This window comes from Protopterus annectens, chromosome 1.part0, assembly GCF_019279795.1.
Source record: "Protopterus annectens isolate FY-2018-M chromosome 1.part0, PAN1.0, whole genome shotgun sequence".
NCBI lineage: Eukaryota > Metazoa > Chordata > Ceratodontiformes > Protopteridae > Protopterus > Protopterus annectens.
This window is the reverse complement of record NC_056725.1, coordinates 1,871,529,515-1,871,555,049: the sequence shown is the minus strand read 5'-3', so window position 1 is coordinate 1,871,555,049 and position 25,535 is coordinate 1,871,529,515. Positions and strand designations below refer to the sequence as shown.

At 44.0% G+C, this 25,535-nt stretch overlaps 2 protein-coding genes across 3 annotated transcripts in view; one reads left to right on the top strand and one right to left on the bottom strand.

Moving 5' to 3' along the window:
* Positions 1–25,535, top strand: part of NIPBL (NIPBL cohesin loading factor) — a 4,951,262-nt gene that overhangs the window by 4,104,560 nt on the left and 821,167 nt on the right. The gene's annotated exons all lie outside the window — the stretch shown is intronic.
* IST1 (IST1 factor associated with ESCRT-III) overlaps positions 1–25,535 on the bottom strand; it is a 1,439,276-nt gene that overhangs the window by 1,274,063 nt on the left and 139,678 nt on the right. The gene's annotated exons all lie outside the window — the stretch shown is intronic.

The window sequence follows — 25,535 nt, the reverse complement described above, 5'->3', positions numbered from 1 at the left end:
GCCAACTGGGATCTGACCTTAATCATGTTCAAGGAGGCATTGCAGACATCTGCTTCGAACGTTCAGGGGAACCACTGCTGATTATTTCTGAGGAGCCTAGGGGTTTTCCCCATATTTTAGTCAGAGAAGTCCCTACTACAATTACTGAATGCTGTTCAGGGTTGGAACCTTCCAAATTTTTAATGCAGACATCCTCTTAAAGAAAAAGCAAAAGACTAAATAATATTTCCTCAGCTCCTAGGGATCCACAGAGTAAATGACAGTCCCTTCACTCAGGGGTTGATTAGTGCTTTGGCTTTAAAACCTCCTCAGGGAGATTCTGTTCCAGCCCCACCTTGGTCCTCTACTCCCCTTAAGAGACCCAGAGAACAGGATTTCTCTGAGGAGGCGGCAGATTCATATGAGGAATTCCTTGCTTACTCCTCCTAGATTCCCTCTCCTTACCTTAAGACTATGGATCAGAGGAAGAGGAATCTACCAGTCCTGATACTTCCTTTGAAGAGTTTTCTTTTGGGGGCACTATCTCTAAGACAATGGAGTTATTTAAATGGGATTGTGATTGTTTTTGAGGTACAAAAAATGTATAATGAGCTACTGTAGATGGATTCTCCCAGACCTTCTGCTGTTCCTCCTTTTTTGGCTGCTTTGTTGGATGACTTTTCTCATGCCTCTGAGACTCCAGATTCTCAGTCCCCTGCCCCCAAGAAACCTGATAGATTCTATAGTCTGCCTGAGGACTGTAAGTGCTTGTACAGGTGTCCTCCTCCTGATCTCTCGGTGGTGTCAGTAGCTTTTGACAAGCCTTTTCAATTGCTTCTTACTCCTGAGTTATTGCCTTCTGATAAAGATGGCATAGCTGTGTAAAGGCTAAGCAAGAAGGTCTATATCTCTGCTACCTTGGCTTTTAGGGCTTTTAGTTATCAGACCCATATGTCCAGATATTTGTTGGCTCTGCTTTCCCAGGCCTGTCAGGTGATTTCTAATCTTTCAGATTCTGAAGATAAAACTTCTGGCCTTTCCCTTTTAGGGACTTCCTCACAGGTGGCTCATTATTCCTTCAAATGTAGTTATGATGCAGCAGATGCTTTTTCTAGAGTTGCTGCTTTTGTGCTAGTGCAGAGGAGGTATTCTTGCCTTCGGCTTCGACCTTTGTCTGATAGTAAGGCTAAGTTGATGGATGCCCCTGTAGATAATCCCTTGTTTGGCAAAGCTGTTGCTGATTTGTTTGTCCCCTCAGGATAAGGACAAGGCTTTACAGGAACTTAAACGTGTTTATTTCTCCTGTGCCTCAGTTTTAGAGAAACTACTTCAATAAGCCAACCTTTGTTCACAGGCAAGCACATTCCTCCTGCAAGGGCTACTCCGACTTCTCTGCCTCAGAAGTCTTCCTTTCATGATAAACTGGGTGCTGTCTGACTATCCTATTATTACCAGCCACTTTCTTCTTTCTTTTCACACATCTCAGCTGCCCTTTCCAGGGGGGTGCTTTGAGATCTTTTGACTCAGGGTACTATTCATGAGGTATCCTTGTCTTAAAGGGTGAGTGGGTTTTACTGTAGGATGATTTTCTCTGTGTTTCATTGTTGCAGTCATCACACTTGGGTTATCCTGCCAGGGGTAGCCCTCAGTCGGCCCGAATACCAGAGGCTTAGTATTTCTGCATCTGTTACTGTCGCTCCAGGACTGACGTCAGTGGTATAAAATCAGGCAGCTGACGCCATTGCATCAGTTTTTCTTGCTGAGGAGCCCGAAGCAGAAGCAGTTCGCACGAGTGCCGGTCAGCCGCTACCTGAGTTTTCATTTCCAAAATTGAAGTTGAAGTCTAAAGCAAAGTACCCCGTTAGGGATCCTTTTTTCTTGCTCCAACCGATGTCAGAAAAAGTTAACAATGGTCTCGCCTGCGGAAAGCAAATACCACAATGAGATTTCCATTCTTACTGCGTCACCTGTTTAGACCCAGATCACGACATCCCTCGCTGTCTGTTTTGTGCCTTGTTCAATGCCAGAACTATATGTCGTCGGGCCCTTATCGTAGCTAAATACTTTTGTTCTCGATCTCCGTATTCTGAAATGGCTTTAGAAAGCCATCCGACTACGGATCTTCTGAAAAAATGTAAGAATAAAGACAGAGACAGATTGCACATGTCCAAAACTGCCAACGATGCTTCCGTTAAGCTAGTCACCGGCACTCAGGCACTTTCACAGCCCCTGATGCCCACTTCTGTGGATTCGCAGGCCGCTACCAAGACCTGTTCGGAGTCCGGTATGCTGCGAGACTCTTCTTTGACTACAGATCCTGCTGATGTCTCTACCTTGGATGGGTCTGGAGCCGCTGAGCAGGCACCGGCGTCCAAGGAAGTTCTTTGCAGTACCGATATTTGACACAAACTGACTTCTTTCGCGTCTTCAGTTCTTTCTAAAACTACCAAGTTTCTAAGCCCCAGGGTACGAACTACACCTAAAATACTGACGACCCAAGCTCAAGCACCTGCTTCCATGCCTCAATCTCAAATGCTAAAAATGGCAGAAAACCTTATGCTGATTAGGGGAAGCCAGCCTACCCCTTCTAAAAGAAAGAGACACTTCCCCAGCAGCTTTATCTGACCAGGAGTCCGACGACTCTGAGGTTTCTGATTATGAAGACATGCCCTTGTCTGCTTATGAGGATTCAGATGCAGAGGAATCCATTCCTTCTGCCTCTCCTCCAGAGAATTTTTCTTTTGGTGAAACCCTACATACTTTGAGAGAGCATTTCCACTGGGAATGTCAGGATTATTCTCGGTCCAAAAAGGGAATTGGGGAATTTTTAGATTTACCACAGCACAGACCCTTAGCTATTCCTCCTGTTCTGGATGTTGTGGATGATGATTTCATGGAATCCAGTTTAACTCCTAATACCCTACCACCTGCACCCAGGAAAATACTCCTGGATGACCACAAGAACAAAAAAAAAACGAACTGGAGGATGCAGAAGAACAGAGTGAAATCCACACAATGTTAGTGTAATAATAACTTTTAATCCATACTTTCATAACCAAACATCTTCAGAATAAGTTTGGTTACAAAAGCGTGGATTAAATGTTTTTATTATGCCAACATTGTGTGGATTTCATGCTGTTCTTCTGCATCCTCCAGTTTTTTTTTTAGTATTAACGTCCCTGACTCTCAAATTTTTTTTCAAAAATCCTACTGCTGAACCAGAGGTCATCTCCCAAGGGCCTAAAGGAATAAAAGCAACCACAGCTAAAAATCCCACCCCTTTGGACAGGGATTCCCGAGCTTTAGACAGATGGGGGAAAATGTATACACCTCTGCAACTCTTGCCATTAGAGCGTTAAATTGTTAGTTCCACATGTTGAAATACCAGCAACATACAATGGAACTTCTTAAACAAAAATTATCTACCTTTCCAGCTTGTGCAGAAAATAAAGAATTACAGGAGCTTATGCATTCAAGCAAGCATACCCTGCAGTGTGGGTTTGACACCCTAGAAGCATCCTGCATGGCAGCAGTCACAGGTTCTGTACTTAGCAGGCACGCTTGGCTTAAGGAACAGACCTTGTTAAATTAAAATTATTGGACGCACCACTGAACAAAGACAATTTGTTTGGCACCAAGGCAAAAGAGGTTTTAAAAAAGATGGAAGAAAAAGTTAAATCTTTGCAGACAGTTAAAGACTTTTTGCAAGTCCAGCCTCCAAGATTCAGTAGGCATTGCCCCTCAAAGCACTGGTCCTTTCCACCCCCTTCAAGGCCGGCTTAAACTAGACCTCGGGGAAGCAGCCCCCCCCCCTACAGCATTCCCAGGGAGTGCAGCGATCTAAGCAGTGGAGTACCTCCACTTCTAAAACAAGGAATGCTAAGCCACCCCTTATGGCAAGAACTCACAATGACTTTTCAACTCCACCCCTTACCTCTTCCCACCTGCTTGTGCCCCTAGGAGGACAACTTGCCTCCCATGCAAAAAAATGGGCCTCCATCACAAACGACCAATGGGTCCTCAACATAGTGTCCCAGGGGTACAGATTTTATTTCCACACACTGCCAACCCCAAGAGGGTTCCCAGATCTTCCTCCATATCAGTGCCAGAGGCGCAAAATCAAGTTAGTTCCCTGCTCTCCATGAGGGCAATACAGACTGTTCCTGCAGACCAGATAGGCCAAGGTTTCTATTCCAGACTTTTCCTGGTACCCAGAAAAGCGGGCACCTGGTGCCCAATCCTACATCTATCTATTCTAAGCACCTTCCTGCTGATAGCAAAATTCAAAATGCTCACCCTCCAGCAACTTCCTCCTATGCTATCCACAGATGCTTTGTTGGCCACCCTAGACCTAAAAGAGGCCTATCTGCACATCCCAGTCAGGGACTCTTTCAGGAAATATCTGCGTTTCAGGGCAGGATCTCTGCACTTCCCTTTGGCTTATCCACTGCTCCCAGAGTTTTCACAAAATGCCTGGCTCCAGCCATTGCTTTTTGCAGACAAAGAAATATTCAAATTTACCCCTACTTGGATGACTGCCTGATTCAGACAGACAGGAAATGCTGGTGCAGCACCTAACCTTTGTAAAGGACCTACTGACCTCACTGGGGTACACTGTAAACAAAAAGAAATCCAAACTAGTCCCCAGTCAGAAAATTGTATTCCTGGGAGCAAGCCTGGACACAGCATCCCAGATGGCATTCCTTACTCCAGAAAAACAAGCTTATCTGACAAGCTTACTTCTCTCAACTAGCCACCAGAACCCAGTTATCCACAAGGAAAATCCTGCAAGCTCTAGGGTTCATGGCTTCCTGCATTCTATTAATTCCATATGCCAGACTCCATATGAGGAAACTTCAATGGTACTTAAAAAGCCGTTGGTGTCAGCATTCTCAGAACCTGGAAACTATCATACCTATGATACCTTGTCTAAGGAAATGTTTTCTTTGGTGGGCAGCAGCATGCAACTACAACAAGGGACTTCCCTTTTCATAGCCCTACGCTGCCCAGACCCTAACCACAGATGTATCTGACTATACCTGGGGTGCGCGCCTGGACAGCAGGTGCATTCAGGGCCACTTGAGCCCACATCAAATACATCTGCACATCAACCAAAAAGAGATGTTAGCTGTTCAGCACGCTCTGACAGCTGTCAGATCCCTACTCTCTCTGGGGCCTCTACTAATCAAAATAGGCAACACCACAGTGATCTGGTACATCATCAAGCAGGGAGGAACTCACTGTTATCCACTCTGCATGCTAGCCATGACCCTTTGGCACACTGGTTCAGCCTTGCAAATTCACCTGCTAGCACAATTCCTGCCAGGCAACCAAAACTCTCCGGCAGACAAATTAAGCAGAAATCTCCTAGACCCACATGAGTGGCAATTAAACCACAGCACCTTCAGCCTCGTAACCCAGAAATTGGGTTCCCCAAAGGTGGACCTATTTGCCTCCCACAACAACCTCCAGCTCAGCAGATTCTGCACCAGGGAACCTCACAGCAAGGCCTGGAAAGTGGATGCCATATCCTTCCAATGGGTAAACCTGTCGATCTATGCATTTCCCCCTCTACCCCTTTTTACAAGGGTACTACTCAAAATAAGGGAGGAAAAACCAAGAGCAATCCTGATTGCCCCAGACTGGCCACGCCAACACTGGTACCTGCTACTGCGCAGTCTGTCACCATTGCCTTCATGGCACCTCCCTCAGATTCCAACTCTCCTTACCCAGCAGAAGGGAGAATTCTTGCATCCACAATTGGCAGACCCTGAACCTGGCAGCCTGGCTTATTCCTTGACATCTCCTCCAGTGGCCAGCCTAAGCAAGCAAGTCTTCGACATTATACATGAAGCCAGATGTCCCAGCACTAGAAAATCCTACACTGACAAATGGAAAAGGTATTGCTTCCGGATCCAGGCTAAAGGAGCTGAACCAGCACAACCCTCCTTACCTGTCATACTGGATTACCTAGCAAACCTACTTCACAGAGGCCTATCCTTCTCTTCTATTAAAATTCACGCCTCTGCCATCTCTGCTCATTACAACACAAAGCCACCTCTCTTTTCACCCCCTCATCAAGCAGTTCCTTAAAGGGGCTGACAAATTAAGGCCACCTAGAAGAGCCCCTACCCCTACTTGGGACCTTAACTTTGTGTTGGAAAAGCTTACGCTACCCCCCTTTGAGCCTGCGGCTTCAGCAGAGTTAAAATTCCTTTCTTGGAAAACAGTCTTGCTTCTGGCCAGCACTTCAGCTAGAAGAGTATCTGCGCTACAAGCACTCATGGCTGTGGAACCCTTCATCATCTTTCATGCTGACAGGGTCTCCCTCAGATCTAACCCAGCCTTCACGCCCAAGGTGGTGTCCAGTGTGGCTCTCAACCAATCCATTCATATGCCAACATTTTTTCCTAATCCCCAGAACAAGGGGGGAAAGATCCTGCATTCTCTAGATGTGCACAGACAGCTCCGATTCTATCTAGACAGGACTAAATCCTTCAGAAAGTCTGATCAATTGCTGGTTAGCTTTGCTATGATGGCAGAAGGCAAATCCATCTTCAAACCATTTCCAAATGGATAGCACACTGCATCCATTTCTGCTACAAACAACATGGAAAGCCTCCCCCCCCCCCAAGGGGGTCAGGACTCACTCCACCAGAGCAGCCCCCACCTCTGCAGCTTTCATCAATGGAGTCCCCACCAGGGGCATCGTGAAGGCTACCACCTGGACATCTGTTCACACTTTTACCAGACATTACCACCTGCCTCTCTTCTCCAAAGCCAGGGCAGGGTTTGCCTCTGCAGTCTTGCAGGGTATCCTAGCCAGCCCCTAGTTTCCTTGACTGCCTCCACCCATTTCCTCAGCTTTGGGAATCGACCCAAATGTGATGACTGCAACAGTGAAACACGAAGAACATAGTACAGTTGTGTACACTTACCATAAATGTAGGTGTTAGAGTGTATTCACTGTTGCAGTCCTGGTTTCCCTCCCTCCATCCCCACTTTTTTTCTTCTCTTTCCTTACAAGGGACATACTCGTATTTACTTTCTCCTGGTGGGGTTCTTCCACCAGACCCTGGCTCCTACTCTGGGGCTCCTGACAGGTTAAGGCAAGAAAAACTGATATAATGGCATCAGCTGCCTTACTTTATACTACTGATGACCCGACGTCAGTCCTGAAGCGACAGCAACCAACGCAGAAATACCAAGTCTCTGGTATTCTGGCCGGCCGAGGGATACCTTTGTAGGGATAATCCAAATGTGATGACTGCAGCAGTGAATACACTCAAACATCTACATTTATAGTAAGTGTACACAGCTGTACTTTTCCAGTCCTTGGCACCTGTCCCTATGTCACTTAAGCCATTGCAAGAGTACTCTATTCAGTCATTTATTATGATGAGTTTACTAAAGCAACTTTACATGCTCATCCTGTAGAGCACTACAGTAGCCTTAGCTGTATGAGTTATATCCTGCCAAGGATACAACAGCCAGCCAGCTTCCAAAGGTACAGGGCACCTTGCACGCTCCCACACTGTCAGGTAGCTCAAGCTGAGATGACTAAAAGATAAGTTTTGGTGACAAGCCCTTCAGAGCTTTACTGCTACCAAAAAGTACATGCCTCTATAAGGCTTTTGAGCATCAACAATTAGCTTGGTGCTATTCCTCTGCTAGGCAAATAAATTCCCTTTGGGGCAAGGTCTTCTGTTTTCTAAATGTTTGTTTGCGTTACTTTTCTCTTCAGGAAAGTTATTTTAAAGCAAGGAGTTTTGTGTTTTTAATGGTAACCCACACTTTTTTTCCTGTCAAGTTTAAAAGTTGTATTAAATAACAAAAAAAAAATTGAGGAGAAGTTGTGTTTTCTTTTGGGGGGCTGAAAAGTGTTTTAAACTGCTTTTTACTGTGTTTTTCTGTGAAAAATCTGACTTTGAAAGACTTGTAGATTTTACCATTATTTTCTGCTCGTCTTCCCTGAGAAAGAGGCACCGTTTTTGGCTTGACCATGGAGCAGACTACCAGTCCTATAATCAGTCCTTCAGCCAGAGAAAGGAAAACAATTAAGTAAATAACCTTTGCCGTCATAGCAGGCTAGCACTTTGCCTCATTCACAGGTGGGTAATACTATTGTGGCCATTTGCTGTACGTCAGACCACTCCATGTTTAATCCAGATCCCTGTAGTGTAGCACCTACAACCACTATAGACCCAGGGTTAGCCATGCCCTTTGCATATGTTGGGGTCCCCTCACTGGGCAAGGGAGAGCCAGTCTTGATGGTCCTGGGAGAAGGAACAGAGAAAGCTATGCTGTTGTGTCAAAATGCTGCGTCTATCCTTGGAGAAGCTGCTGCTACCATTAGTAACATGGTTGCCCCAATTTTTCCTGTCAAAAAGATGCACACAACTGAGCCTCATACGTCCTTAATCAGGAGCAGTTTACTGGGTCTGGCTCAGGGTTTAATTCAGGGTATTTATCCTTCTTGTAAAATAGATGTTCATCGTGCATACAGCTGCAGTCATAACAGATGGGTTCTCCTGCTGTCAGGCGGGTTGTCGGTCGGCCGAATTCCAAAGTCTAGGTCCGGCGTCGGTTGTCGTCGCTTCTTCCCTGACGTCAGTGCGACAGGGGTATAAAGGAACCAGCCGACGCCATTTTCTTCAGTCTTTCTTGCCGCGCGGTGCCCGAAGCAGAAGCAGTTCGCAAGTGCCGGTCGGCCAGCTCCTGAGATTACGAAAATATGGAAACCAAAGTCTTCTTAAAAGCTAAGTACCCCGTTGGGGAAACTTTTCTTGCCTCAGACCAATGTCAGACAAAGTTAATAATTGTATTTCTTGTGGGAAGCAAATACCGCATAAGGATTTCCATTCCCTCTGTATTCCTTGTTTAGGCCCAGACCACGACGTCTCAGTCTGTCGCTTTTGTGCTACATTCAACAAACGCACTATTAAGCATCGGGCGGAGTTCGCCCAGCATTATTTTGGGAAAGCATTTAACTATACTATGTCATCGGATACTCCGACTCCGGTTTTGTCTATAAAATGCAAAGGCAAGGACCGACACTCGAGGTCTGCGGCCTCTACCGGCACCACGCCAAAGCCGACTACACGTGGTCCGGTTCTCAGCGAGGTGCCTACGCAGCCCCTGATTACCGACGACACATCTTTGGCGGTGTCTCCTGTGCCCGAGGTCGCAGGCTCCTCGGCCCACACCCCGACTACAGATACCGAAGCCACTCTTGGCGTTGAAACACAGAATGTGGACAGGTCCACCTCCACTCAAGGTATCTTCAGACCTTCCTCTTCTTTCTCCATCAAGGCTTTCACCAAGTCTAAAGCAACCATGCACTCTAAGAGACCAGCTACACAGGGCCCATCTCCAGGCCCCATGCCTAAGAAACAGATGCTTAAAATGGCTCAGGATTTAATTACTCTAATCAGAGGTTCTCAGCCCCCTCTGGGCAAAAGGCCCAGAGTGGAGGAAGATTCCCCCTCCTCTGATCAGGGCTCCATTATTTCAGAACACTCTGATGATCAGGAACAGTCTTACTCCCCTTTTGAAGACTCTGATGCGGAGGAGTCTATTCCTTCTGTATCCCCCCTGAGGATTACTCATTTGGGGAAACTTTGCATACCTTAAGGGAACACTTCCACTGGGAAGGCCAGGATTATTCAGATTCCAAGAAAAGGCTCAGGGAATTTCTTTTGTTACCCCAGCACAGGCCTCTGGCTATACCTCCTGTCTTGGACATCCTAGATGATGTTTACTCGGAGGCCTGCCTTAACCCGGACTCTCTACCTCCAGCTCCAGTTAAGCCTGACAGGTACTACAGGGTTCCTGACTCACACCAGTTTCTATACAAAAGCCATGCTGCTGACCTAGAAACCATCTCACAGGGGCCCAAGGGAGTTGAGGCCTCCATTGCCAAAAATCCATTGCCTTCCGAGAGAGATTCCAGATCCTTAGAAAGGTGGGGAAAAAAGGTATATACCTCGGCTACCTTATCCATGAGGGCCTTAAACTGTCAGTTTCATATGCTAAAATACCAGCAGTTTTTGTTATCACAATTGAAAAGTAAAATGTCACAACCTGAACAACCAGACTTGAAGGAGTTGCAGGATTTGATGCATAGTGCAGAACAAATGGGTAAGCATACCTTACAATGTGGTTTTGATGCTCTAGAGGCCTCATGCAGAGCTGCTGTTACAGGCTCAGTCATACGTAGGCATGCCTGGCTCAAGGAACAAGCCTTGCCTGATCATGTCAAAGCTAAATTACTAGACGCCCCTCTTCAAAGGATGTACTATTTGGCGCTAATGCTGAGGAAGTATTACGGAAAATGGAGGAAAAGGTTAAATCAATGCAAACTGTGAAAGAATTTCTGCAGGTTCAACCCCCACGTTTTAGTAGAAATTGGCCTTCCAAAAACTGGTCCTTTCCTGCCACAGACAGACCCCAAAGAGGCAGATACAGGCGCCCGAGGGGCAGAGGACAATCACAAGGATCGTATAGAGGCAGACAATGGCAAGCTCCTACACAAAGAGGTGGTGAGGACAACTCGCAATCTTTCAGAAAGCAAACCCAATGACTTTCCCCTTTGCATGCCAACCAGGTCTCAAATGGCAGCCCCCTTAGGAGGAAAGCTGGCATTATTTTCAAAAAATTGGCATGTTGTCACAAAGGACAAATGGATCCTGGACATTATAAACAGAAGCTACAAATTCCATTTTCATACTTTTCCAAAAATGAGAGGCATGCCAAACCTGCCACACAGTCAAAGGGCAGAGGCACAAAGGCAAATTTCAGATCTCATAAACATGAAAGCTATTCAAGAGGTACCTACACACGAACAAGGTCAAGGTTTTTATTCCAGGCTATTTCTGGTGCCAAGGAAGAGAAAAGATTGGAGACCTATTTTGGATCTATCCATCCTAAACACATTTCTACTCGTACCAAAATTCAGGATGCTCACTCTACAGCAACTTCTTCCCATGCTGGGCAAGGAGTCTTGGCTGGTAACATTGGACCTCAAGGAGGCATACCTGCATGTCCCAATCAGACAAAATTGCAGAAGGTACCTCAGATTTCTTGCAGGTTCAACCCATTATCAATTCTCTGCATTGCCCTTTGGCTTATCTACTTCGCCCAGAGTATTCACGAAATGCCTGGCATCAGTAATTGCCTATTGCAGACTTCAAGGGATACAAATATACCCTTATTTGGATGACTGCCTGATCCAAGCAGACAGCAAGCACATTCTTCTGAAACATCTGGCTTATGTAATAATGTTATTAAACTCTCTCGGATACACAGTCAACAAAGAGAAATCAAGGCTAATACCCTCTCGGAAGATAATTTTCCTGGGTGCCAATTTGGACACAAACACCCAGATGGGCCTACCTCACGCCAGAGAAGCAGGGGCAACTAATTCAATACTTCAGAACACTGGCAAATTGCACCAGGCTGACTGCAAGGAAAATCCTACAGGCTCTGGGATTCATGGCATCTTGCATCTTACTAATCCCATGTGCAAAGCTGCATATGAGAAAACTACAATGGTACCTGAAAAACATATGGTCTCAACACAGCCACAGTTTGGAAACAATAATACCACTAATTCCATGTCTGCAAAAGGAATTTCTGTGGTGGGCTCAAGCATGTCAAACAAACACAGGTCTTCCATTCAGCAAGCCTCAAGCAAATCAAGTCATCACAACAGACGCCTCGGACTACGCCTGGGGGGCGCACATGACAGACCGGTGCATTCAGGGCAAATGGTCCCAAAAAGAAAAGCACCTTCACATCAGTCAAAAAGAAATGCTAGCAGTAATAAATGCTATTATAGCTTTCAAGGACCTTCTACAACCAGGTCAACTATTGATAAGAACGGACAACACCACAGTTATGTGGTACATAAACAAACAGGGAGGAACACATTCTTATCCCCTATTCAGACTGGCCATGTCACTTTGGAACATGGCCATGGACTTACAGAAGGAACTACAAGCACAGTACTTGCCAGGCAAGGAAAACACGCTGGCAGACAACCTAAGCAGGAATATGACAGATCCACACGAATGGAAATTGCATCCAAAAGTTTTTACAGAAATAATACAAGAATGGGGAAGGCCAGACATAGATCTCTTTGCCTCCCACAAGAATCATCAATTGTCAAAATTCTGCTCAAGGATCTTCCATCCAAAGGCGTGGAGAGTGGACGCTCTTTCCTTCAGTTGGACATCAATGACAGTTTATGCCTTCCCTCCTCTTCCTCTGCTGCCCAAAGTTCTATTAAAGACCAAAGCAGACAGACCAAAGATGATCCTCATTGCTCCGGACTGGCCAAGGCAACACTGGTACCCACTCCTGAGGAGCCTGACGCATTCCCCACCATGGACCCTGCCTCTAATGCCTCTTCTTCTGACTCAACACAGGTTCAAAACTCTTCACAGCCAGCTAAAAACACTCAGTCTAGCCGCATGGAAGATTCCTTAGCATCACAACAGCCCTACTCTCCAAGGAGGTGCAGGATGTCATTTTGGAGGCCAGAAGGCCATCAACTAGAAAAGCTTACTCCGCAAAATGGAAACATTTTTGTGTCTGGAATGAGGAAAAGGGCCAGGATCCTGGAAAACTGAATTTACTTCAAATACTACAATATTTGGCTGAACTGCTAAGCAGTGGACTTTCTTTCTCCTCCATCAAAATCCATGCATCAGCCATTTCTGCAGAATATAACACTGATCCACCTTTATTCTCTCACCCTCTCCTAAGGCAGTTCCTCAGAGGGGCTAAGAATTTAAGGCCTCCAAGAAAACAACCAATACCTGCTTGGGATCTTAATTTCATGCTGGAAAACTGACCTTGCCTCCCTTTGAGCCAGCTGCCTCATCAGATTTGCAATATTTGTCCTGGAAAACAGCTTTCCTTCTGGCTGTCACCTCAGCTCGTAGAGTTTCAGAACTACAGGCTCTCATGGCCGTCCAACCTTTTATCATCTTCCATCAGGACAGAGTTTCCTTACGAACCAACCCGTCCTTTATGCCTAAAGTGGTATCCAGGGTAGCTTTAAATCAGGCCATACATTTACCTACTTTTTATCCTAATCCTCAAAACAAAGGGGAGAGATTACTACATTCCTTGGACATCCACAGACAACTGCATTATTATTTGGACAGAACAAAGCCTTTCAGAAAATCAGAACAGCTCTTTGTGGCCTATGCGGTAGGAGCTCAAGGGAAGCCAATTTCCAAATAGACAGTCTCAAAATGGATAGCCCACTGCATACGCTTTTGCTATTCCTTTCATGGCAAAACTGTTCCTACAGGCATTAGGACTCATTCCACCAGGGCCACAGCCACCTCTGCAGCATTCCTCAGAGTAGTTCCTACCAAGGATATTTTGGAAGCAGCCACTTGGACTTCTGTGCATACCTTCTCCAAGCACTACAACCTACCATTATACTCAAAATCTAGAGCAGGCTGTGCCACTGCAGTCTTGCAGGGCATTTTGGCTCCTCCTAATTCCACCTAGTGCCTACCACCCCTTTCTTAGCTTTGGGATTCTACCCATCTGTTATGACTGCAGCTGTATGCACGATGAACATAGTACAGTTTTGTACCTACCATAAATGTAGACGTTCGAGTGCTAATACAGCTGCAGTCCAGGTTTCCCTCCCTCCTTCCCCTCTTGGGACAGGCCTATAGGCTAACACATCCTCATACAACCTGATTGGGGTATTCATTTATGATGTATTTGCTTGCAACTACTGTATTTTGATTATATTGCACTGCATGATTACACAAATTTATGTATTGCCTTCCTTCTGGGGGCACCTGACATCTGGGGCAAGAAAAACTGAAGAAAATGGCGTCGGCTGGTTCCTTTATACCCCTGTCGCACTGACATCAGGGAAGAAGCGACGACAACCGACGCCGGACCTAGACTTTGGAATTCGGCCTACCGAGGACCCGCCTGACGGCAGGCGAACCCCATCTGTTATAACTGCAGCTGTATTAGCACTCGAACATGTACATTTATGGTAGGTACAAAACTGTACTTTTCTGGTAGAGGTAAGGTTTTCCTGAAGAAAGTCATGATTATGAATCTGAATAGGGAGATGAAGGAACTGATGCAATGTATTCTCAGATTTTTATTCAGACTCTGGAAAGCTCAGTTTCCGGTTTTCCCTGTGGGAATTTCCCCTCTCTTAGACTATTGCTAGAATGTGTCAGTGTTTTCAGTGGGGAACACTGAGGTTTTTCAGTTCATTAGAAAATACCATAAGTTGTTACAAAAGGAATTTACACAACTTACACCTGTTCCTTCTATTCTGTGTGCTTTAGAGGATGTGTGTTAACTGCCTGCAGTTTTTATAAGACAGCTACCCCTAAAAAGGCAGACTAGGATGTATTAAGTTCCTCACTCAGTCTTTTAAGTTTTTGTACACTATTCCCAAACCTGACAAAGTAGTTATAACTTTAGTTGATCCCACTGCTGCTAAACGCTTAATTCCAATCCTACTCTTTCTGATTAAGGATGGAAAATTATTGATAGTTATGGGGGGAAACATGTATATTTTTGCAACTTTAATTTTCAGAATTTTGAATTGTTAGGCTCATGTTCTGATTAATTCTGAAAGTATGAGGAATGTTTAATCTGCATTTTTTCTTGTGAGGAAAAAATCTGCTTTAAATGTTTCTTTTGTTTTACAGGTCACTACTCATTATTTATAGTATGTGCGTGTACGACTCCGATGCTTCTTCAGGGCTATGGTCACTGGTACTGTTTTGAGGAGGTTTGCATGGCTGCATTCTCAGAACCTCCCAGATGATAAAAAAATGACATTTTAAACTCTCCCCTTAGATAGAGAATTTTTTTGGCCCCTTTGCTCCAGAGGTGATCAAAAAGTTTGATGAAAGGGGTATACCGATCCAGGGAATATTTTATTTTTCATCCCTCCTTTTCCAAATTTTCTAAGGAATTCTCTAACTGCTTATCCAATTCTGGCAAAAAGGATAAAAAGTCTCAACAAAGTGCATGTAAATAGACATTTAAGAAGAAATGGCAAGGGTGTTCGAAAAATAAGCTTCGAACTTCCCTAAACCAAGGACAGTCCAACAAGTGTGAATGATTGCTCGAGACCTTGTGACCCCCTCCCACCCCAGCCCCCTTTTTTATTGTTGAAAGTTTGAATCATCATTTTTCTTTTTAACAGCAGATCATTTCAGACAAATGGATTCTGAAAATCATTTATCAAGGTTACAAATGACAGTGGGAAGAAATTTCTCCTTTTATGGGGTCATTTCTCATCCTCCAGATAGACTCCTGGTTCTCCATCACATGCTGATATTCTTCGTGTTTCACTGTTGCAGTCATTACTTTTGGGTTATCTGCTTGCAGGTAGCCCTCATTTGGCCTGATTAACAAAGTCTTGGGTCCTGTGTCGGTTGCTGTCCCTTCTTCCATGATGTCAGGTCATCAGGAGTATAAAACATGCAGCCGATGCCATTACATCATTCTTTCTTGCCGTGCAGTGCCCGAAGCAGAAGCAGTTCGCAAGTGCCGGTCGGCTGATTCCTGAAATTTTCATTTTCGAGTTTCAGAACCAAAGTCTTCAACTAAAGCTAAGTACCCAGTTGGGGAAACTTTTTCTTGCTCCTTACCGATGTCAGTAAAAGTTAATAATTGCATTACTTGTGGAAAGCAAATACCTCAAAGATTTTCATTTGTACTGTATTCCTTGCCTAGGCCCTGACCACGATGTACCTTGCTGTCGGTTTTGTGCTTTATTTAATCAGCACACTATCCGTCGTCTGTATATTTTCACCTCTAAATATTTTGGTTCTCGGTTTAATTATCCAGAAATGTCGTCAGTTAGCCTTCCGACTACCGGGATTCAGAAAAAATGCAAAGATAAAGACAGAGACAGGCCGCCAAGGTCCAAAACTGCCGACAACACTTCTCCTAAGCCAGTCACCAGTTCGCCGGTACTCAGTGAGGCACCATCACAGCCCCTGATACCCGCTACTTCTGATTCGCAGGCCTCTACTGAGACCCGTTCGGAGCTATGCTGCGAGATGCTTCAACTATAGAACCCGCGGATGTCTCTACCTTGGTTTGGTCCGGAGCCGCTATGCAGGCACCAGCTTCTGAGGGTGTATTCAGGCCTATGGTCTTGCATATTAAACCCGATGCCTCCTTCTTTACTTAGGCCTAAATCTCGATTCATGCCTAAAAAACCGATGCCCAGACCAGATGCTCAGGCCTCTATGCCTAAAAATCAAATGATATGAATGTCTGAAGATCTAATAACTCTAATCAAGGGTAGCCAACCCCCCCTTTCTAAGAGGCCTAGGACTGAAGTTGATTATGAATCTTCTGATCAAGATTCTGTTGTTTCTGATTCTTCTGATGATCTGGATTTGCCCTTATCTACTTATGAAGATTCTGATGCAGAGGACTCTGTTCCCTCTGCTTCCCCTCCTGAGGATTTTTCTTTTGGGGAAACCTTACATACTCTTAAGGGAGCATTTCCACTGGGAAAGCCAGGATTTTTCTGATTCAAAAGAGGCTTAGGGATTTCCTTCTCCGACCTCAGCGTAGGCATTTAACTATTCCTCCTGTACTAGACATTGTTGTTGATGCCTTTTCGGAATCTAGTTTGGCCCCTGATTCCCTGCCTCCTGCTCCCAGAAAACCTGCCTGATAGTACAGGGTCCCCGAGTCCCACAAGTTACTTTTTAAAAATCCTGTTGCAGATCCAGAGACTATTTCACAGGGGCCCAAGGGCATTAAGGCTTCTACTGCTAAAAATCCTACCCCTTCTGATTGAGACTCCAGGGCGCTGGCTAGATGGGATAAGAAGGTTTACACTTTAGGGCTTTAAACTGCCAGTTTCATATGTTAAAGTATCAGCAACATGGTATTGGACTACTTAAACAGAAAATGATGTTGATTCCTGACTGGGTGGAAAATAAAGAATTACAGGATGTAATGCATTCTGCTGAACAAGTTAAAAAACATACTTTGCAATGTGTTTTTGATTCATTAGAGGCCTCTTGCATTGCTGAGATTACTGGGTCTGTGCTCAGAAGACATGCTTGGCTTAAGGAGCAATCTTTGCCTGATCATGTTAAAGCTAAATTGTTGGATGCTCCTTTAAATCAGGACCGCCTGTTTGGCAACATGGCTGAGAAAGTTCTTAAAAAGATGGAAGATAAAGCTAAATCTATACAAACTGTTAAAGATTTTTTACAAGTTCAGCCTCCGAGATTTAGTAGTCACTGGCCCTCTAAGAATTGGTCCTTTCCAGCCCCTTCCAGGTCTTCTCAAGCCAAACCCAGACACAGCAAAAACCCCAGGTTTCAGTCCCAGGGGAGACGCAGCACTAAGCATTGGGGGGCCTCCACTTCCAAATCTGGTAATAATAAGACTCCCCCCTATAGTAAACTGTCTCAGTGACTTCCTTTTAAAATTTCCAAGCACTTATCAACTGACTGCCCCTTTGGGAGAAACGATTGCTCTTCATGCAATGAATTGGGAACTCATTACCCAGGACAAATGGGTTTTAAATATAGTGTCCCAGGGATGCAGATTTCACTTCCAGACATTGCCAGCACCAAGTGGGTGGCTGGACCTAACCCCAAATCAGTGGGCAGAGGCCCGAAAACAAGTACTTTCTCTCTTAAGCATGGGTGCTATTCAGCTAGTACCAGAAGAGGAAAAGGGACAAGGTTTCTACTCAAGACTTTTCCTGGTACCCAGAAAAGACAATTCATGGCATCCTATCCTGGACCGGTCTACTCTAAACACCATTTTGGAGATTCCAAAATTCAAGATGCTGACTGTTCACCAATTACTTCCTATGCTAGGCAAAGTTGCCTGGTTGGCAACAGTAGTTTTAAAAGAAGCATACCTGCACATCCCGATTAGGAAATCTTGCAGAAGATACCTATGCTTCAAAGCAGGCTACACGCACTATCAGTTCTTTGCACTGCACTTTGGCTTATCTACTGCGCCCGGGGTACTCACAAAAAATGCCTAGCTCCATTACATTTTGCAGGCAAAGAAATATTCAAATATACCCATACCTGGACGATTGTCTAATTCAGGCAGAAAGCCAGGACATACTTTTGAATCATCTGGCCTTTGTACAAAGGGATTTAACTTGTCTGGGTTACATCATAAATAAAAAAAAAAATCACACCTGGTACCCTGTCAACAAATTATATTCCTGGGAGCAAGCTTGAATACAACTTCCCAGATGGCTTACCTCACGCCAGAGAAACAAATTCATTTGACAACCTACTTCAAACCAGTAGCCACAAAAACTCTGCTATCTGCAAGACAAATACTACAAGCCTTGGGGCTTATGACCTCCTTCATTCTTCTAATTCTATATGCAAGACTGCATATGAGGAAACTGCAGTGGTATCTAAAAAGCCTATGGTGTCAACATTTTCCAAGACTTTGAAACAATGATTCCTATCCTACCTTACCTACACCTAGAGTTCCTTTGGTGGGCAGAGGCCTGCCACCAAAACAAGGGACTACTTTTCACACCACCCCCTGCTGCCCAAACCCTAACAGACGCATCAGACTATGCATGGGGGGCTCACCTGGCAGGGAAGTGCATTCAGGGCAGATGGAACCCAAGTCAAATGCACCTGCATATCAATCAAAAAGAAATGTTAGTTGTACAGAATGCTCTTACAGCCTTCAAGGACCACATTCTTCCAGGACAACTAATGGTAAAGACGGACAAACACCACTGTTATGAGGTACATAAACAAGCAGGGGGTACACATTCTTACCCCCTCTGCAGACTAGCCATGGCATTGTGGAACACAGCCTTGAGCTACCAGGTGCACCTACAAGCTCAGTTCCTGCCAGGAAAATTAAATACACTGGCAGACGGACTAAGCAGTAAACTCATGGACCCACACGAATGGAAACTGGAACCAAGGATTTTCTACATGTTGACAAGCAAATGGGGGAGTCCAGATATAGACCTGTTTGCCTCTCCCCAGAACTACCAATTGGGACAAATTTTGCACAAGGACTCCCCACAAACAAGCCTGGAAAGTGGATGCTCTGTCTTTCATCTGGAAAAACCTATCAGTCTATGCCTTCCCCCCCTTTGCCTCTGCTCTCCAAAGTACTACTAAAAATCAAACAGGACAAACCAAGGATGATTTTGATTGCTCCAGACTGGCCGCGCCAACACTGGTACCCCCTCCTGCGCAGTGTGTCACGGTTATCTCCATGGCACCTGCCTCAGACTCCTTCCCTGCTGTCTCAGCAGGAGAACCAGATTCTGCACCCTCAGCTTCTAACACTGAACCTTGCAGCCTGGCTAATTACTTAATCTCTCCTTTACCATCCCTCAGCATACCTGTGATGGATATCATTTTAGAGGCAAGGAGGCCTAGTACTAGAAAAATCTTATGCTGAAAAATGGAAAATATTCTGTGCCTGGAACCAATCTGAAGGGATGAGCACAGCGGCACCCAATTTACATCAGATTTTACAATACGTAACTGAGATGCTTCACAAGGGCCTGTCATTTTCCTCCATTAAAATCCACGCCTCAGCCATTTCAGCTCATTATAACACAGAACCTTCCCTCTTCTCTCATCCACTGCTCAAGCAGTTCCTCAGAGGGACAAAAAGTTGAGACCACCCTGGAGAGCTCCAGCCCCAGCCTTGGGACCTTAACTTTGTCTTGGAGAAACACTCTACCTCCTTTCGAGCCAGCTGCTACTGCAGACGTAAAATTTCTTTCTTGGAAAACAGCTTTCCTTTTAGCAATCACTTCAGCTAGAAGGGTATCTGAATTACAGGCCCTTATGGCATTGGAGCCTTTCATCATCTTTCATGCAGACAGGGTGTCCCTCAGAACCAATCCATCCTTCATGCCCAAGGTGGTATCCAGTGTGACTCTTAATCAGTCCATTCATTTGCCAGCCTTCTTTCCCAATCCACAGAATAAAGGGGAATGTATACTGCATTCCTTAGATGTGCACATACAACTTAGAATTCTACTTGGACAGGACTAAACCTCAAAGGAGATCTGAACAGCTGCTGGTGGCATTTACTGCAGGGGCAGAGGGGAAAGCTATTTCAAAGAAAACCATTTCTAAATGGATAAGCCATTGCATTCATTTCTGCTATAAGCACCATGGAAACCCTATCCCCCAGGGCTGCATCTATCTCTACAGGCTTTCTCAGAAGTGTCCCTACCAGGGACATCCTAGAAGATGCTACCTGGAGTTCTGTACATACTTTCACCAAGCATTATCATTTGCCAATTTTCTCTAAATCCAGAGCTGGCTTTGCCACTGCAGTCTTGCAGGGCCTTATAGCTGGCCCTAATGCTATCTAAATTCCTCCTCCCAACCATAGCTTTGGGAATCTACCCAAATGTAATGACTGCAACAGTGAAACTCGAAGAACATAGTACAGTTGTGTACACTTACCATAAATGTAGATGTTTGAGTGTATTCACTGTTGCAGTCCTGGTTACCCTCCCTCCAGCCCCCTAACTTCTTTTGACTATACCTCTACTTTCCTTTACTATGCTTAAAAGTTTTCTTGGTGTATTTGCTTTTTTGTTGGAGGTATATATTTGTATTTTTATATTTAATTGCTTCCCATTAGGGGGGCACCTGACATCTGGGGCAAGAAAAACTGATGTAATGACATTGGCTGCATGTTTTATACCCTTGACCTGACGTCATGGAAGAGGGGACAGCAACCAATGCAGGACCCAAGACTTTGTTAATCAGGCCGTCTGAGGGCTACCTGCAAGCAGATAACCCAAATGTAATGACTGCAAAAGTGGATACACTCGAACATCTGCATTTATGGTAAGTGTGCTCAACTGTACTTTCCAATGAATGAGAGAACCAATTTCTCCTTTCTAGGTGGGAAAGTGTTTTTAATCCAAGGATGTTCTTAGTGCCAAAGAAAGAAAATGCTTGGAGACCAGTTCTGTATCTTTCTTTCCTAAACCTGTTTGTGATGACGCTCAAATTCAAAATTATGTCACTTCACAAACCGTTACCATCTCTTCCTCTTTAAAGTTTCCTGGTAACTTTAGACTTTAAAGATGCTTATCACATCCCTATTCATTCAGACTTCAGACATTTAAGTTTTTTTGTGTCTGAATTACATTACCAGTTCTCTACCTTACCTTTGACCTATCCACTGCAGCAAGAGTTATTCACAAAGTGTCTAGTTCCAGTTGTAGCTTATTGCAGGCTACCATATATTTACATTTTTCCATGTTTAGACTTGCTTATCTTTGCAGTCTTTTTCAAAGTATCAGGAATCTCTCTTGGTTGAGATATCTCTTACACAAGTCTCTCTGGTCCCAGCACCAACACACTTTGTCTTTTGAAATCTTAGTGCTTGGGTTTGTCAGAAGAGGGATCATTTGGTGGAGACTACAGATATCCTTAACTCCAGGTCCCTCCTTCCCCTGTTCCAAAGCAGTCTATCATTACAGATCCCCTCGGACTTTGCTTGGGAAGCAGTTTCAGGAGGAATAAAAGTGTGGGGTGTGTGGTGCATAGAGGACAAATGCAAGCCCATAAATATCAAATACTTTGGTCCTTGGAACCTGTTCAAGTTAATAGACAATACGACAGTCGTGATAAATCTACCAACAAGGGGAACCAGTTTGTACCCTCTTTTAGAAGACTAGCTAGGTTAGATTGGGATATTGGCTTCACAGCACAGTCTCACTCTACAGACATCCTACATTCTGTCAGAGCAAAATTGTATGGCAGTCAAGATGACCAGGACCAGGGCAGACCCTCATGAATGGAAACTAGGTTGGGGGATCTTCCAGGATTTGATCTATCTGTTGGGAGTTCCACATGTAGACCTTGCCTCCTCTCTGAACAATCAACTGACAAGATTGTATTCCATGACTCCATGCTAGAAGAACTGGAAAGACAGATGCCTTTTCTTTTCTTTGTACTGAAATGCTCTACATACTTTTCCACCCTTTCCACTAATATCCAGGGTACTTCTGAAGATTCAGAAGGAATCCCCCAAGGTCATTGTAGTGACTCCCTTCTGACCCAGACAACTGTGGTTTTCCCTTTTAGAAATGATCAAGGGCACTTAAAAGCTTCCTCCCAGACTTGATCTACTCACACAAGAACAGGAGTGTTTGATGCAGCCTGACATCAGTCACCTTCAATCGACTGCCTGGATGATAAGGTCTTCATTCCTTGTATAGGCACCTGTTGACTGAGGATGGGTAGCAGGTACTAATGGAGGCAAGAAAGCTTGCTACTAGGAAGCAAGATATTAGCAAATGGAAAAGGTTTTCTAGTTGGTGCCAACAGCATAACCAGCACCCACGCAAGGCTAGTTCTATGGTTTTACAATATTTGTGCGAATTACTGTCCTATTGCCTTTCTAATTCCTCTGTCAAGGCTCGTTTATCATCCATTTCAGCATGTCTGCCTAGGGATCCTTTTCTTTCAGTGCAGTCTCATGTCGGAATATTTTTAAAGGGGTTTTGATCAGAGGCCGCAAGTAAACAGGAGGCCCTTTCTTGGGATCTTAAGAGAAGCTACCACTTACTTCATTTGAATCGGCTAACCTTGCTGACTTTGACGTTCTTAACATAGAAAACAGTTTGTGATTTCTCTGACCTCTGCAAGAAGAATATCTGAGTTTCTGTCTCTTACAGTTAGTTAACCCTATCTCCTTTCCAACAGGGTAGAATCTGAGTTTAAGCCAAACTATTAATCTCTCCATTTTCTTTCTTAAACCTAAAAATGGGGGAGAAAGGATGCTTCATACTTTGTCCACAGACAACTTGTGTATTGTCTTGATAGAATTACATTGATCTTCATATCAGTTCTTCATTTCTTGTGAAGGTAAGAGGGCATAACCTGTGTCAAAACAGACCATTTCCAAATGGTTGTCTAAGAATATTACCTTTTGTTAACAAAACTATTCCAGGCAGGGTCAAAGCTCCCTCTACCAAGGCCTTGGCTTCATCTATAGCTTTTTGGAAAGGGTTGTATTCTAGAGGCTGCTACTTGGTCCTCTCTACATACTTTTAAGCACTATAAACTTGATTCCTTCTCTAGGTTCAGGTCAGGCTTTGATAGGACCATTCTCCTTGGGCTCCTGAATATGATGAACATAGTACAGTTGTGTTTGTAAATTTACTATAATCTTAGACTTTCGAGTGATCACTGTTGCAGTAGCTGCTCTCTTCCTCCACCCCACTTGTGTTTTGTTGTGTTGTTTGTGCCAAGGTGTGGAAGTTAATTTTTCCCCCTAGCATTGTTCTTTCAGGGCTCCGCCTCCCACTCTCCTGTTGTCAGGAAAGCTCTGAAGGGTTTGGCAGGCAAACTTGTTGTTTAGTCAGTTCAGCTTGAGGTCCCCACATATTTGGGCATGTGGAAGGTGTCCTGGAGCTTTGGAAACTGATTGGCTGTTATATCCTTGTCATGATTTAACCCATATAGCTAAAGCTACTGCAGCAGTGATCATTGGAACATTTATGGTTATGGTAAGTTTATTTACACAATTGTACTTTTCTTGTCACCATTTGAGTACTGGTTGTCAGTATTGCATTATAGTTTTCCATTTGCATAGCTGTCTACTGTAGAATAAATCATTTTTCAAGAAAATTTTAAAGTATGGAAGAGTTATATATGGACTTTCTGTGAATTAAGGTGGTGTATTTTCTCCTTAAATTGGTGATTTGGTCTACTTGTGGTAGAGCAATTGTAGCTAAAGGTTACATTGTATAATTTTTTCTTCAGGCCTTATTTTAAGTTTGAGTTTAGTAGTGTTTGTTTAAACTTTAACAAACCTGATAAGTTCAAACATTTAAGAGATTTTTCTTTCTTAATGAAGTTGTTCTGTTCACAATGCTCCGAAAACACAGTTGTAAGCACAAGACATTATACAGTATGGAGCAAGAATATAAATAAAGAGAGGGAGAATGGAAAGGAATTAAAAAGCCTGAGAAATCCAAAAATCAAAAGAGGCATATAGGTCCTGTATCAGCTTTAATAAAGGAGGGTTTGCCATCTTCATCAGTTCTGAAATCAAAATCTGTTGGCCAGTCATACAAGTATGGAACAGTTTGACTCTAGTGGTTTAGGTCTCTTCTGCAAGTCAACATCAATGGCTGGTACCTTCATTTCAGACATCCTAAATAATTTTACAGATCTTAAGAATTCTCTCAGGCAGATTCTGAATGCCTGATTTTAGAAAATAGTCATTGATAAATTTTACCCCCTTTATAGCCATCCACTTGTCACCTGTACTCCTGTTTAGTATCTGCCAGCATTCATCAGCAAACTGTTCCATAACAAAATGCTTAATTCTACAGTAAAGCACTGTGCACCAGCAAGGCCTTACAGTTGTTGAAGTGAGGAGTGAGAGCAACATAAGTCTGCATTTCACATTGAAACCGGAAACCTCCATGGGTGTAACTGAAGGTCTTTAAGAGGAAAAAAAGGGGGAAAAGCACCTCTTTTATCCACCAAAATGGAGGACTTTAACATGAACATGAAGCATATTGAAGCCACATCATTATTCTGACTTTGATTTTGAGGACACATCTTTGCAGTCCATTGGGTTTCCATAGTCAAGGTCTCCCCACCCAAAGTGGGGCTTGTTATGGGAAAGTTATTTTGCTGGCTTGCAAGGGAACCCACTTCCCCCAAAAAGTTGGTGCACCTGCCAATCAAAGTGGATGTTCCTCCTCTTTTTCAGACATTTCAAGATGTCGTGAATCCTAGTAACCAGAACGTATCTCTTAGCCACCAGTGCCCAGGAATAAATTAGCTTTATAGAGAACTATCAGGCAGGAGGTTTGTAATCAAAAGGAAGAGTCTTTCACTGCATCTTCTTCCCATCTTACCTTTTGCCAAAGTTAAAGTTGCTGGGCAAGTATGGTAAGAAAGGTTACACCTCCAGTAACTTGGTTAGAAGAGCACTAACTTTTATGGCCTGCATGGTCACATACCAGAGTTAATTTTTTTCTCAAATAGAGGTGTGTACAGAAACTTTAAAGAATCAGGCAGTAAGGATAAGATGGAGAAGGGCTTAAGGTGGTTGTCATAGTATCTGTCAGGGAGGCCTTTTCTTAATTTTTTTCCAGTTTTGGTGACATTGTTGGTCCATTTTGTAAGCCATATATCTTTGTGTATGTATATATGAGAAGTTGAACTGCATAGTCAGCAGATTGTAGTAGATCTTTGGGGAGTTTGTGAAACTTGCCCCCACTAAATCTTTGATATGAGGTCAGTAATAGTCTTTGTCTTTGTGCCCCTAAAAGTTTGTATTTCCCCCAACTGGCCATGACTCTTACATTTCATTGCAAGTCAGGTAAGTATATATCTTGTATATCACTTGTTTAACAGCAGAATGACAGGTCATCATTGTTTTTCTTGATTTGCAAGAGAGTTCTGACAAGTAGCATGTGAGCAGGTGGCATATGTAAAGGCCAGTGTTTATGTAGTCTGTGCTTGTAGCCATTGAATATAGATGTTGATTGATGATTTGTTCAGAAG